This window comes from Thalassophryne amazonica, chromosome 1 (assembly GCF_902500255.1).
Source record: "Thalassophryne amazonica chromosome 1, fThaAma1.1, whole genome shotgun sequence".
Classification (NCBI taxonomy): domain Eukaryota; kingdom Metazoa; phylum Chordata; class Actinopteri; order Batrachoidiformes; family Batrachoididae; genus Thalassophryne; species Thalassophryne amazonica.
Window position 1 is genome coordinate 62358561 of NC_047103.1, and position 15979 is coordinate 62374539.

The window sequence follows — 15979 nt, forward strand, 5'->3', positions numbered from 1 at the left end:
ACTGGTTAAATTTTAGATAGAATTGATCTAATGCCAAGCCCTGTTTCCACCGAGCGGTTCGGGTCGGTATTGCACGGTATGATACGGGTCGGAACGTTTAAGTCTGACTTGGTTTGCTTTTCCACCACCAGCAGAACCCTTTTGTTTGGCAGGCGGAACAGGTAAATATTGACAAGCACGTCACTGAGCACGAGTATGCCTCTCCCCTCCACACAGAGGCAAAACAGAGTAATTTAACATTATTTAAATTTAATATAATTTTATTTTTGTCTTGGTGAATCATAGGATTTATTTTAATTGCATGCAGAATGCTAAAGAATCGTCTAAGGTCTTTGGTAAATGCTGATGTGAATGAATGAGGCACTGTGACTCAACTTTTAAAATAAGTTAATTGTCTTGTTGTAGCACAAAGCACCTGCATTTTCTGGTTCAGGCTGAGAGACAAATCACTGGGGACTTAATTTAAAATGCTATGTTTCTTCACCCACGACAGAGAACTAAAGGATTTTCAGACATTGTTTTCCACAATCAGGACACTTTATGTGGATACGTTTTCATCAGGCTGTGATGATGAATCCGACTGAAATGAACAGGTAAGTTTAGGACTTTATATTTACTCCGTGTGTGAATAGTTTTAGTATTTGATGAAGTCTGAGGACTGCAGCTTTCAGTTGTTGAGTCAATCAATGGACAGCATCAATGCATGTATTTCGACTTATGAGTAACTTACAAGAAACGTGTCAACAATCGCATAACTTACCTACAACTTATGGCCCGCATATGCAGGACGTATCAGTCATACACAACATACATTGAAAATATTGCGCATGCCCAAACATTTTTGAGGTACATTCAATAATACGACGTATATCAGTGTGCTTCAACGTGCTCTTAACTTATACAAAACTTGCCCATGATTTAATAAACGTACACCAGCATATGCCAGCATTTTGGATACACTTGGCATATGCTGCCTAAATCCTCAAGGAGTGACAGGTGTGTGAAACATTTAAAGTATGTTGTGGCACTGTCTAAGTGTCGCTTCTTGTTTTTTTTTGTTTGTTTGTTTGTTTTTGTTTTTTTTTTCTGGCAGACAGGTAAATAGAAACTGGATCCTTTCAGTTGAGATGACACAACTCTCATTGTCACATTTTTGTCTGTCACCTGATCCTCAAATCCATGTCAATAGAGAGCTCTTATGGAAATCCCCATTACAGATTCCTTGTTCTGTTATGGATACCATCCACACTGTCACAGGCAACTAAGTCATATGATGTTCCATCAGACATTCACAAATGTGAATTTTAATGGTCACTTTTCATATAATTTTTCTTTTCTTAAAAATACATTATAGTTGCTAAAAGTGATCACTTGGAGTTAGCATTAGCCTCATACTGCTGAGGTAAAAGCCCAATCACTGCAGTCTCACTCTCTGCAGGTCACATTGGTTCATGCAGAGTTTTACCACCCTGGAGCATTTTTCTTTTTTTTTTCAACATTGCTATCATTGTTAGTTTTTTATTTTTTTATTTTTTATTTTTTGACTGCCTCCAGTAGCTCAGAATTACCACTACTGATACACTAGAGATCCACATTGGGATTTGCCACAAGTTTTACAATGATGCGCTTCATGACACAACTTTGGTGTTGTGTGGGCCGCCAGAAGAGGAGGTACTGCTGGCCCACCACCAGAGGGCGCCCTGCCTGAAGTGCGGGCTTCAGGCACGAGAGGGCGCTGCCGCCTACAGGAACAGCCGAGGTGACAGCTGTCACTCATCAACTATGACAGCTGTCACCGATCATCTGCATCTCACCCTGGATAAAAGCAGGATGACACCTCCACCACATTGCCAAGATATCGACTTCTGTGAGAGGTAACTTTCTCTGCCAGCATTAAGTGATTCCAAGAGCTATTGTGTTGCAGCTGTCAACCAGAGGACCGGCGTGGGTCGCGACTGTTTCGTCCTACTTCCCGTCAGATAAGTGGTTAAACAGACGCTGCACGAGTGTGTGTTAAAGGTGGAGGTGGAATTCCCACCGTTATTGTTACGGGGTGTACACACACCCACACTTGACTGTCTTTCTTCTCCGCCAGCAGTACCAGATCCAACACGCTGAGACGGTGGCCACCTGGGGACTTCGGGACTTGGCGGCTCCAGTATTCTTCGGGTTCGGTGGCGGTGGAAATCGTGTGGTTCCGGTTCATCTCCAGACGGGCGTCTCCTATCGTCGAGCCTGCCCACACGACACCTTCATTAATTGACTTGTATTTATTCTGTAATCTGCTGTGTGTGGTTGTGACATTCACAACAGTAAAGTGTTCTAATTTAACTCCCTCTATTGTCCGTTCATTTACGCCCCCTGTTGTGGGTCCGTGTCACTACACTTTCCCAACATTTGGTTCTACTTGGAGAAGCACTTTGGCTGTGTATCAGTTCAGGGCCTGCATACTTCGAAGGCTGCATGCTATGAAGATATGGCCTTCTCAGACCATGGAGGCAAAACTGACCGTTCTTAAATGAGATGACCTAGCCCAGGGACAATTTTACTTTTGCGTCCTTAACTTATCCAGACCCATTACCCTGTTGCCTAGCAACTGTGGCAGCTGTACATGACATGCTAGTGTAGTTCTACCATTAAAAGTTTGGAAAAAAGACACTGATAAACATTTAATTGGTAGAGGCATTGTACAGAATATTAGGACATTCTTTGTAGTATGTTGATCTCAAATCTTGTCATCAGAATAAGGCACGGGTGGAGCCTACCCCCAGGATTAGACAGGAACCAACTGCTGGTGGTGGGGTGGAAGAGGTTGCATTTCTGGTTTGCAATTGCAAACAGCAGAAAGGTGACTTAGAACTTGCTTTTTATGTAATGTGTATTGTTCTTATTGGCTCTGAACTGAAGAGTAAATTGTGGACCACTTGCTTTCTATATTAGAGATAAACCTGTTGCTGATTAGAGAAATTTAAACGAACGCTTGAAGAATTTAATGGCCCCTTCACACATAACACGAAGTTGGGCGAAAGAAGCAGGAACCGGCCGAAAAAAAAAAAAACAGATAAACAAATGAAACGGGGAACCACGAAACATTGCACCTGCTGTCGGGAGGGACACACAGTCAGACAGGTGTGAACAATACCACAGCAATGGTTTTGTGTATGCTCATACACATGCACGAACACAGTGCGAGCACCTGGAGTGTGTGATACCACATCACGCTGCTGCTGTGGGGAAAAAAAACACACACACCCACACAGCAAAAAAAAAAAAAAGGCCGCATTTTCTAATATTTCATCCCTCTTATTGGGCAGACAATCCAAGTATGATCATTCTGTTCCTCTGTATCAAAGATCAGGGGCATTCAATGTTGGTTTTCGGTCTTGCTGCTTACGTGTAGAAAGTTCTCCAGATTCTTTGAATCTTCTATTTATATTATGGACTGTAGATGATGGAATCCCTAAATTCCTTGCAATTGAATATTGAGAAACATTGTTCTTAATCTGTTGTTCTATTTTTTTCATGCAGTTATTCACAAAGTGGTGATCCTCACCCGTCTCTGCTTGTGAATGGCTGAGCCTTTCGGGGATGCTCCTTTTATACCCAATCATGACACTCACAATTAGTGTCCTCAGTTCCCAAATGCTTATTGATTGTTGTTAGAAGGAAAGGTGATGTAACACAGTGGTAAACATACCATTTCTGAAACGTGTTGCAGGCATCCATTTCCAAAGAAGCAAATATTTGCACAAAAACAATAAAGTTTATCAGTTTTAATATTAAATATCTTGTCTTTGTGGTGTATTCAATTGAATATAGGTTGAAGAGGATTTGCAAATCATTGTATTCTGTTTTTATTTACATTTCACAATGTCCCAGCTTCATTGGAATTGGGGTTGTATTTTATTTGCCAGCAATCTGTTTTGAACATTTCCTCACAGTATCCAGCCATCCAGTTTGGATTCAGGCTGTTTAACTTGAACAGCTTTTCAAGAGGAGATTTTCTTCTCGTGATCAGCACTGTCAATGAAGCGTGCTCCCGTAATGAAGTGCTGTTTAGCATTAGCCATTCATAGCTTCAAGTGGGAAGCATAATATCCCACGGGTCGCATTCACTCTTAAACCACAATAATGGCACTTTGATTTAACCCCTTAATATATGTTAATCCAGAGATGTCAATGGGTTCTCTTAACATTCATCCACAGGCTGATGGAGGCACAGAGGCCAGTGAGGACTGAGACAAAGACGAGCTTAAAGGATGGCCGTGATATTTGATTTAATAAAAAGCCTTCTTTAAAACAAAGCCCCATTGTTGGCTCTCTGTGCGAATACTGACATGATGGTGGTGTTAGTGAGTATGAAAGCAAATCATCACATACTAAGAGCCTGGGTGTTATCTGAGACCACTTGTTATTCTACCCAGTCTCTCAGTTTGTTTTAGTTGTCCTGGTTGAGTTGTCACTTTGAGAAAGTCCAAACAGCCAGCAGAAGGGGTTAAAACTGTGGCTGTGGAGAGAGAAAGTGATGAATATTTAGAGCTCATTGAAATGAAAATCCCAGCAGCCCCTGGAGAGCAGAGCTTAGAAGTCATTGCCGAAGGGATCTCCATCTGCTTGTACCTTTTGCTTCTATCTATCTATCTATCTATCTATCTATCTATCTATCTATCTATCTATCTATCTATCTATCTATCTATCTATCTATCTATCTATCTATCTATCTATCTATCTATCTATCTATCTATCTATCTATCTATCTATCTATCTATCTATCTATCTATCTAATCTGCCTAGTATTGCTAGTATCTGCCTCACATACTATTATCTATCCATATGTAAGTATGTTTCTGTGTTTGTAATCTCTGAATCTGCAGCATTACATGTGCACATGTACATGCACACATTTGTGTGTGTTTACTGTAGCATTTGCCTTACGTTGGCCTGAGTGGTGCATGGCTTTGACAGAGGCAGCCAACAAATCAGGATGAAATCAAGACCTGAGGGCATGCCGGCTTCACTGAGGGGGAAGTGAGACGTGTTCAGCGAGGCCAAATCAGCCTCAATCGGGTCTCATAGAGCACACTGACCAACAACCACCACACCCACACACACAGGTTCTGTGTGTGTGTGTGTGTGTGTGTGTGTGTGTGTGTGTGTGTGTGTGTGTGTGTGTGTGTGTGTGTGTGTGTGTGTGTGTGTGTGTGTGTGTGTGTGTGGGTGGGTGGGTGTGTGTTTGGATTTGGATGTCCTCAAACATGGGAAAAAGGCAGACAGTATATGCCCTTTAGCAGGAAGTTGGATGAATGTGTAGTGTGGCGTTAAACCGCCAATCAGGATTTTCTGACAGCATAGTACTGCATAGATAATAGGTTCCATTATGAATTAGTTTACTTTCATGATAGCAGTGTTGAGTCCACAGGTGCAAATTGTTGAGCTTTAGTAGATGTGTGATTACTCTCGTTTAGGCTATGTGTTCTGTGTTTGGTTCAAACTCCTAATTACTTCCAGTAATGAGGTAATAGTTCTACTGTGCATCTGGAGAATATTCACCGCGCATCACTTTTTCCACATGTTATGTTATGTTACAGCAGTGGTGCCCAACCTTTTTTGAACCAAGATCTTCTTTGAAAGTTCTTTGACTGTGTATCGAGATCTACCAAGCCATATTGAATGCCATAGCATAGCCACAATTTATTGTGCACCAATATAATAAAAAATTTTCTGGCACAAATATAAAGTTTCAAATAATACAATCCTTAATTCAAGTTGGAAAAGTTGTTCCCCTACTTTGTGGGACTTTTGGCACTGAGAGGAGGCAGCTAGTCTCTCATAATTCAGACAGTAGGAGCTAAGTGCCAGCCGTAAGCAGGCCACAAGGTGGTCATCCATCATGGTGGATCTGTATTTTGGCTCAATGTCATTTTTCAGTGTGAGGATCTCATTCCCAACAGTACAGCTATCCAGGTTGAAGAGTGACGCTATTTTGGATGTTACACAGTCCACATCAATATTTTTCCCAAATGGAAAACAGAGAAAAATGAGAACAGGTTCAATGGAAGCAAAGTCAGTAAAGCGCCTGTCTGACAAGATGCTCTGCACTTGCACAGCATAACGTGCACTCTCAAGCTCCACACAGTAGGCCATGGGCTACAGGGGTCCCCTGTGCATACCCCCCCTCCACAACTTAACAAAATGGGTGTTTTTGGAAAGCTTGGGATGTCTGCATCATGAATCTAAATGGTAACAGTGAAAATATTGGGACTCAGTAAGGGTTATCAGCGTGTTTGTTGACCTACCAAACCAACGCGGTTTCTTTGCTTGCGATTAACACAGAAACTGACTCTCAAGAATCAATTAAAAACACAATGCCTTGAACAAAGAGTACACATTATATATGAAATGAAAGCTTATTATCTCAGCAGCATTTTGAAACCAATTTTATTCTTTACAGATTGGATATATGGTTCTACATCAACCTAAAACACATGGTACTTTTTATTGAGAAATTTTGATGAAATGTAAATGCTTCTTTTCGCTTTTCATTTTCATAACAGTTTTCAAACCTCCTACACCCTGTTAGATGATATCTAAAAAGCATGCAGCTTAAGCTTTCATTTGGTATAATAATTGTGTTGTTATGGCTAATATTAGCAAAGATATTTAAGTCTAAGTCGAATGTGCACTTAACATCAAATATCGTCTTTCAGCAGATCGTCATGGCAATCCTAGGAGTGAAACCTGTTAATGGCTGTTGTACAGTATATCCAAAGGAATTATGAATTTTTATAAGAATTTTGTGTTGTTTTCTTATATTGTTTTCATGCAAATATGAATAAATAACTAACTTTAATAATAACTAACTTGTAATGAATATCTTTAGCCAGATCTGTTCAATGATCTTCACTATGCTGGGCAACACTGGAGATGTTGTATTTAGCACAGATCAATACTTTCCTGATTCAGTCAAATCCATGGAGAGACGTCGCCGTGGCTGTGGAGAAAAACTGGTCTTGAAAGGTGAAGCAAAGAAGAAACCTGCAGATTGTAAACCGTTTCTAGCAAATGAAGAAAATAAAATCCAACTCATCAGATTGCTTTTGAAGGTGTGGAGTAGCAATCAGTATGCACCAAAAGTGAATGGAAGACAGCTGATTTTCATCTGTGAGGAAAAAGCATTCCTGATCACATCCACTGATGGAAAGAAAACAACAAAAGTTGAAATTCCGTCACTGAGTTCCACTCAGGAGGAGACAGATTCTCAAATTATTCTGTGTCTCAGCTACAGTATGCCAGGGATAAGGAGTACACATTTGTCTGTGTGAATAGTCCAGATTCAGACATTTTATTCATCTTGCTTCATTATGTCAGTTCCTCATCAGAAACACAGGACATATGCACTTCATTGATGGCTCTGCATGCATATAGTGGATGTGCCTTCCGAGGTATCAGCAAAGTAAAGCCTGTGAAGTGTCTCATCCATCTGCGTGAGCACATTAGCACACTGAGCAATCTAGAAGATTTCAGGGACATATCGGATGATGTGATAGAACAGCTTGAATCCTTCACCTGTGCACTGTGCACCGTGCTGCTCGGGTTTCAAGAGCTGGTGACCTATGACTCATTCATATCAATGAAACCTGCACAAAAGAGAATATTCCATATTCCATCCACCAATGTTGATGTGGGAAGTCTACCACCTTGCAAACAGTCTCTGATACAGCACATCTATAGAGTCAACTACCAAGAAGGTATTTGGAAGAGGGCACACATTCCAAATCCAGACACACCCAAAGCATTCCATGGTCATGGATGAAACATGGAGGACGGACTCTTGCAACCTGTTTGGTATGCAGAATTGATGCTTCCGCAAGAGCTTGCTGACATAGCACTTGACACTATGGACAGTACAGCAGAGGAAGATAGTCACTCTGACACAGATGAATTCATGAACATTGAACCAGAGTTTGATCCTCTATACAGTCAATCAATCAATCAATTTTTTTTTTATATAGCGCCAAATCACAACAAACAGTTGCCCCAAGGCACTTTATATTGTAAGGCAAGGCCATACAATAATTATGTAAAACCCCAACGGTCAAAACGACCCCCTGTGAGCAAGCACTTGGCTACAGTGGGAAGGAAAAACTCCCTTTTAACAGGAAGAAACCTCCAGCAGAACCAGGCTCAGGGAGGGGCAGTCTTCTGCTGGGACTGGCTGGGGCTGAGGGAGAGAACCAGGAAAAAGACATGCTGTGGAGGGGAGCAGAGATCGATCACTAATGATTAAATGCAGAGTGGTGCATACAGAGCAAAAAGAGAAAGAAACAGTGCATCATGGGAACCCCCCAGCAGTCTACGTCTATAGCAGCATAACTAAGGGATGGTTCAGGGTCACCTGATCCAGCCCTAACTATAAGCTTTAGCAAAAAGGAAAGTTTTAAGCCTAATCTTAAAAGTAGAGAGGGTGTCTGTCTCCCTGATCTGAATTGGGAGCTGGTTCCACAGGAGAGGAGCCTGAAAGCTGAAGGCTCTGCCTCCCATTCTACTCTTACAAACCCTAGGAACTACAAGTAAGCCTGCAGTCTGAGAGCGAAGCGCTCTATTGGGGTGATGTGGTACTACGAGGTCCCTAAGATAAGATGGGACCTGATTATTCAAAACCTTATAAGTAAGAAGAAGAATTTTAAATTCTATTCTAGAATTAACAGGAAGCCAATGAAGAGAGGCCAATATGGGTGAGATATGCTCTCTCCTTCTAGTCCCCGTCAGTACTCTAGCTGCAGCATTTTGAATTAACTGAAGGCTTTTTAGGGAACTTTTAGGACAACCTGATAATAATGAATTACAATAGTCCAGCCTAGAGGAAATAAATGTATGAATTAGTTTTTCAGCATCACTCTGAGACAAGACCTTTCTGATTTTAGAGATATTGCGTAAATGCAAAAAAGCAGTCCTACATATTTGTTTAATATGCGCTTTGAATGACATATCCTGATCAAAAATGACTCCAAGATTTCTCACAGTATTACTAGAGGTCAGGGTAATGCCATCCAGAGTAAGGATCTGGTTAGACACCATGTTTCTAAGATTTGTGGGGCCAAGTACAATAACTTCAGTTTTATCTGAGTTTAAAAGCAGGAAATTAGAGGTCATCCATGTCTTTATGTCTGTAAGACAATCCTGCAGTTTAGCTAATTGGTGTGTGTCCTCTGGCTTCATGGATAGATAAAGCTGGGTATCATCTGCGTAACAATGAAAGTTTAAGCAATACCGTCTAATAATACTGCCTAAGGGAAGCATGTATAAAGTGAATAAAATTGGTCCTAGCACAGAACCTTGTGGAACTCCATAATTAACTTTAGTCTGTGAAGAAGATTCCCCATTTACATGAACAAATTGTAATCTATTAGACAAATATGATTCAAACCACCGCAGCGCAGTGCCTTTAATACCTATGGCATGCTCTAATCTCTGTAATAAAATTTTATGGTCAACAGTATCAAAAGCAGCACTGAGGTCTAACAGAACAAGCACAGAGATGAGTCCACTGTCCGAGGCCATAAGAAGATCATTTGTAACCTTCACTAATGCTGTTTCTGTACTATGATGAATTCTAAAACCTGACTGAAACTCTTCAAATAGACCATTCCTCTGCAGATGATCAATTAGCTGTTTTACAACTACCCTTTCAAGAATTTTTGAGAGAAAAGGAAGGTTAGAGATTGGCCTATAATTAGCTAAGATAGCTGGGTCAAGTGATGGCTTTTTAAGTAATGGTTTAATTACTGCCACCTTAAAAGCCTGTGGTACATAGCCAACTAACAAAGATAGATTGATCATATTTAAGATCGAAGCATTAAATAATGGTAGGGCTTCCTTGAGCAGCCTGGTAGGAATGGGGTCTAATAAACATGTTGATGGTTTGGATGAAGTAACTAATGAAAATAACTCAGACAGAACAATCGGAGAGAAAGAGTCTAACCAAATACCGGCATCACTGAAAGCAGCCAAAGATAATGATACGTCTTTGGGATGGTTATGAGTAATTTTTTCTCTAATAGTTAAAATTTTGTTAGCAAAGAAAGTCATGAAGTCATTACTAGTTAAAGTTAATGGAATACTGAGCTCAATAGAGCTCTGACTCTTTGTCAGTCTGGCTACAGTGCTGAAAAGAAACCTGGGGTTCTTATTTTCTTCAATTAGTGATGAGTAGAAAGATGTCCTAGCTTTACGGAGGGCTTTTTTATAGAGCAACAGACTCTTTTTCCAGGATAAGTGAAGATCTTCTAAATTAGTGAGACGCCATTTCCTCTCCAACTTACGGGTTATCTGCTTTAAGCTACGAGTTTGTGAGTTATACCACGGAGTCAGACACTTCTGATTTAAAGCTCTCTTTTTCAGAGGAGCTACAGCATCCAAAGTTGTCTTCAATGAGGATGTAAAACTATTGACGAGATACTCTATCTCCCTTACAGAGTTTAGGTAGCTACTCTGCACTGTGTTGGTATATGGCATTAGAGAACATAAAGAAGGAATCATATCCTTAAACCTAGTTACAGCGCTTTCTGAAAGACTTCTAGTGTAATGAAACTTATTCCCCACTGCTGGGTAGTGAAAGTGAATGAATGAATAGTATGCTGAAGACATTTGATGGTGTTTTTTCTAAATTCTTCAATAACAAAATGGTAGCTAAGATTTGATATGTATTAACAGACTTGTTGACATGGAATTGGAATTGTGTGAATTTATTGCGAAACATTGGTCACTCTGGATGTTAAGGAGAGTTTCAAATATTCTGCTATTCTTTGAAAACTATCTGATGCAAGTTTCTGGACATATACTTTACTATACCAAACCAGACTATACCAATGACCACCAGTGATACATAATGCATGTTGATATGGAATATTTTATATTTTGTTCATTTTGGAAACTTTTATTTCATACAGTAAAAGAGTGACCAATAACATTTGATATAACAAAATGCAGCTTTTATGCAATATGTTATTTGTTGTATGAAATAGGTTTAATTGTAACTGGTCTAATTGTTTCATCGTATCTTATTATCAACCGTGAGTGCATGTTCATCAGTGAAACACATTCTTTAAACTGACGCATTTTCAATAATATTAGTCCCAAGAACACAATACTTATATCATATGAAAGCTGAAACTGTGTTCTTGCCAGATGTTATATACTTAGACAGTTCTAGCAGGTATTTGAGTTGCAATGAAAATTAATAGAAAAAAGAAGCATTTTACGTTTCATCAATTTTGTAACATTGAGGACTTTTAGGTTCATATAGCGTTATACATACAAATCCGTAAAGAATAAAATTGGTTCCAAAATGTTGCTGAGATAATAACCTTTCATTTGATATATAATGTGTACTCTTTATTCGTTTTTAAGAGTAGAATGGGAGGCAGAGCCTTCAGCTTTCTGACTCCTCTCCTGTGGAACCAGCTCCCAATTCGGATCAGGGAGACAGACACCCTCTCTACTTTTAAGATTAGGCTTAAAACTTTCCTTTTTGCTAAAGCTTATAGTTAGGGCTGGATCAGGTGACCCTGAACCATCCCTTAGTTATGCTGCTATAGACTTAGACTGCTGGGGGGTTCCCATGATGCATTGAGTGTTTCTTTCTCTTTTTGCTCTGTATGCACCACTCTGCATTTAATCATTAGTGATTGATCTCTGCTCTCTTCCACAGCATGTCTTTTTCCTGATTCTCTCCCTCGGCCCCAACCAGTCCCAGCAGAAGACTGCCCCTCCCTGAGCCTGGTTCTGCTGGAGGTTTCTTCCTGTTAAAAGGGGGTTTTTCCTTCCCACTGTCACCAAGTGCTTGCTCACAGGGGGTCGTTTTGACCGTTGGGGTTTTTCCGTAATTATTGTATGGCCTTGCCTTACAATATAAAGCGCCTTGGGGCAACTGTTTGTTGTGATTTCGCGCTATATAAATAAAATTGATTTGATTTGATTTTATTCAAAGCATTGCGTGTTTAATTGATTGTTTAATGTTATTTAATTTTTATGTTTAATCACAAGTGAAGAAACCACATTTGTGTGGTAGGTCAACAAACACGCTGATAACCCTTACTGAGTTCCAATATTTTCACTGTTACCACTTATATTCATGATGCAGACATCCCAAGTTTTCAAAAAAAAAAACATTTTGTTGAGTTGTGGGATGGGGGGGCCTACAGTCTATGCCTTGACGCTTAAGTTCTGTGTCCATGTGTGGAAAGTTTCATAGATCACACTGTTGCAACCTGCTTGATAGCAAGTGTAACTTGCTTTTAAACATGTTCATAGAACTGATCATGTTGATGATATGTTTGTCTTTCCCCTGCACTTCTAGATTCAAGTTACTGAGCTTGTCATTCAGATTGGTAAGAAAGGCTAAATCTAAATCTAGCTGTGCATATTCAGTATGAATTAAATTTTTCAGAAATTCTTTAATTTCAGGCAACAACTGAGAAAACCATTTTACCATTTTTACACTGTTAATAATTACAGACTGTTTTCTGTGGTGATCTGACATAATGTTCCTCGTATGAAAACCTTTTTAAAAAGTCCTCTCCAGTGCTGCCAATCTCACTGTCATGACCTCATACTTCAAACATGTATGGTGGCACCCATAGCCTTATTGGGTGTTTATGAGACATTTGGATATTCGCTCTTCTTGTCAACACGTATGGATTTACACAGTTCTCTGGATGTTGAGAGGAGGATGTTGAGAAAACTGCTCACCATCCGTGACAACACCTCCCACCCCCTTCATGCCGTACTGATGTCCTGTCAGAGCACCTTCAGCCAAAGACTGATGCTCCCGAGGTGCACCACAGAACTCCACAGGAGGTCCTTCCTACCTGTGGCAATCAGACTGTATAACTCCTCCCCCTTCTGCAGGATGAAGACATAGTGGTCAGAGTTTTTCAGTTACTCAGAGCTATGTGCAATGCTGTCAACATCTTGTGCAAGTGTATTCGGTCATTTTGCATAAACATGTTGTACTCACTGTTCTCACTGTAAAAAAAGAAAGAAAGACAAAGCAGTGTTTACTGATTCGGCACTCTGGCAAAAACAACTTCCTTTGGGATTAATAAAGTTCTTCTCCTTCTTCTTATATGCAACCGGTGGTACATTGCTACCAGCCTGTCGAATAGAAATTTACTAAAGTGTTCTTGCATGAAGTCTCCTTTACTCATTTTCTTTGAAAAAAGAAACTAAATAGAATAGTATTAATTTTATGCATAAATATGAAAATAGGCTTTACGTTGCAGCATAGCACATGAGCTGATGTTGACTGTCAAAGAAAACATTAAAAAAATATGATTGAATTTGGACACATCGCTCTTATTGTATTAAAGCATTTCTGCAGTGATGCCAGTTGTCACTTCAGTTGGCGCGAGCAGTTTCTCTGTGTTACAGGGAAATCTGAAGAGCTTTTTTCCCCTGTTACCTCTCTGCCAGACACAGGCCATCCCAGGTCATCGCCACTCCACAACCAATCTGTGTCATCACCACCACATTCTCCCACTGTCCTGACAATGTGCTACAACCCCACAATCTTCTCCCCTTTCCACTCTTTCACCTTCTTAACACCTTGATTTCTCTCTCCTTCTCTGACCCCCCTTTCCTCTTCCTGCTATATGTTTTGTCTTGTTTCTTACCCATTCACCATTTTCTCCTTCTAAACCTTCTCTTCCGCCTCTCTCTTTTCTTCAGCATCTCATTTTTCCTCTTCTCATTACGCTCTCCTTTTGCTTGCGCTCCTGCCAGTTTTCCTCTCAGCTCTATCCCTGCCATTCTCCGGCACTCTCCGCACATCACAAAGTGTTGGATTTTTTGACATCTGCCTGCAGGAGCACTGACCCATGAAGTAATTAGAGGAGGAATCATGCCTTCTCTTCCTCCCTCCCTTCCATCTTCTCTGCTCTCTGTCAGCTGCGAGCCGGGGAACGTATGAAAAGCTGGTTATGTTTACTCCCTGATCCATCTAATTTCTGTAACGAGGGCCGAGCCGGCCTCATCTCCTTACCGCGCCACGCTTATACTGATGCGCCGGGCTGGAGAGACGCCCTGGGCCTCTGCAGGGCACAGTGGAGCTTCAACTGCAGCGCTCAGCTGCAGAGACGAGACAAGGACCTAACCGGATTAACTCCCAGCCAGCACAGGTGGAGGAACCCTGCCTCAATCACACACAGAACATGTGCACGCAGAGCGCGATGCAACTTTACAGCATTTAATGTATCATCAAAAAAGTGCCAGGATGAGACATCTACTGTATGTGATTATGTGTGTGTGTGTGTGTTTGTTTGCATGGGTGATTCATATGTGTGTGTGCGCTCGTGCTGCAGAGAAAATAAATTACAAAAATGAAAAACTTCAGCCGCTGCAATATGAGATGAGAGAACACAATTATGAATTGCTCCAGAGCTTACGGCCACTCTGGTGATAACTCCCAAGTGCTGTGGTATCAAATTGCTACAGCACAGAAATCAAACCCACCCCCCAATTGAAAATATTTGCCCCTGGATTACAAATGTAATATATGGGGTAAGAACTAATGTATAATGCAACAAAGAGAAGTCTAAAGGCACAACATGACAGGCCGGAATGTCAAACGATTGGTGGGCATCATTAGAGCGGTCTACTGTGCTCTGACTTAAGGGTAATCATTTTAAAAACTCTACGGAGATTACTGCTTCCTTTTTATTCGGGCTGATTCTGGAATTCCAGTAAAGTGCAGCATACACAGCACAAAGTCCAGTGTTAATTCAACTCTCCTAGTGTGAAAATTTCCAATATTCCTGAGTTGATATAATTGTCACTGATTCGGTGTTCGATAGACATTTAATAGTGTTAAAATATTTATTCTCAAATAATGTTGGATTTCTAACATCAACAAACAGTTTCGGTGAGTTGGTCATGTCGTTAGGATGGATGACAGCAGACGTCCCAAACAGATCTTCTACTCCCAGCTGAACGAAAGAAAACAGTCCAGAGGAGGGCAAAAGAAATGCTACAAGGACCACCTGAAGCACAACCTCAAGAGCTGCTCCATCGACTGGAAGACCTGGGAAGAACAAGTGAGGGACCAAGTCTGCGGGCGAGCAGTTATCCACATGGGAGAGAAAATCTTCCAAAAATTGTGGACAAGCAACACAGAGGAGAAAGAAGAAGGAGACAGAGCAAGATCCTGGGTGGCAGAAGCTTTCTGCAGCAACCACGTCCAGCGTCTGTCAAAAACGGTGCACATCAAGACTGGGCGTGTTCAGTCATCTCCGCATCTACCAGTTTATCCGGGAATTGGTCAAGAGACAATCTTTCAAACTACTGAGGGATTGACATGACAATTTTCTGCCCATCGCAGTGTTACTCATAACATATGAAAGTCTGTTTTTAACATTCTAAATAGTACTTTAATACTGTTCAGTTTTAATAATATCAGCAAAATCATCAGTGTTAATTCAGATGCCACAATTTAAATTTTAATCAGAATACTTTATTAATCTAGGATTAATAAAGTATTCTGATTAAGATTCACAGTATTCCTGAGCTGAATGCACTGAAAAAAATGCTCTGTTGGATCAACTTCAAAAAATTTGATGTAATTTGTTACAGATTTTTTTTTTTTTTTTTTTTTAGCTTCTCACAATGTATATTTATGATTTTGTAAAGTGATTCCAGCAGATTTAAACTGGAAACCACAATTTTCCATTAGACCAATGTAAATAAGTACTTTGAATGAAGTGCACTGTGTCTCACTTTTTTCAGTGTGTAATTCTCATTGATTCAGAGTTAGATCCACTTTAAATAGTGTTAAAATATTCATTTTCAGATAATGTTAGTTTTCTGACAACTTCAGCATTACTTTGTAACAAGTAAAAAGTGTATATATCACACTCTCAATAGTACTTGATTGTGTTCAGGTGTAATATTGCAAGTAAAATGATTTATTTCACTCAATTTATTT

At 40.3% G+C, this 15979-nt stretch overlaps 1 long non-coding RNA gene across 1 annotated transcript; it reads right to left on the reverse strand.

Moving 5' to 3' along the window:
- Positions 1–213: 213 nt before the first annotated feature.
- LOC117519592 lies at positions 214–14295 on the reverse strand. The gene is made up of 3 exons (XR_004563364.1): positions 14286–14295; positions 9621–9624; positions 214–323 (listed from the first exon to the last, which is right to left on the reverse strand). It is a non-coding gene; the product is annotated as an uncharacterized LOC117519592 (long non-coding RNA).
- Between the last annotated feature and the right edge of the window lie 1684 nt (positions 14296–15979).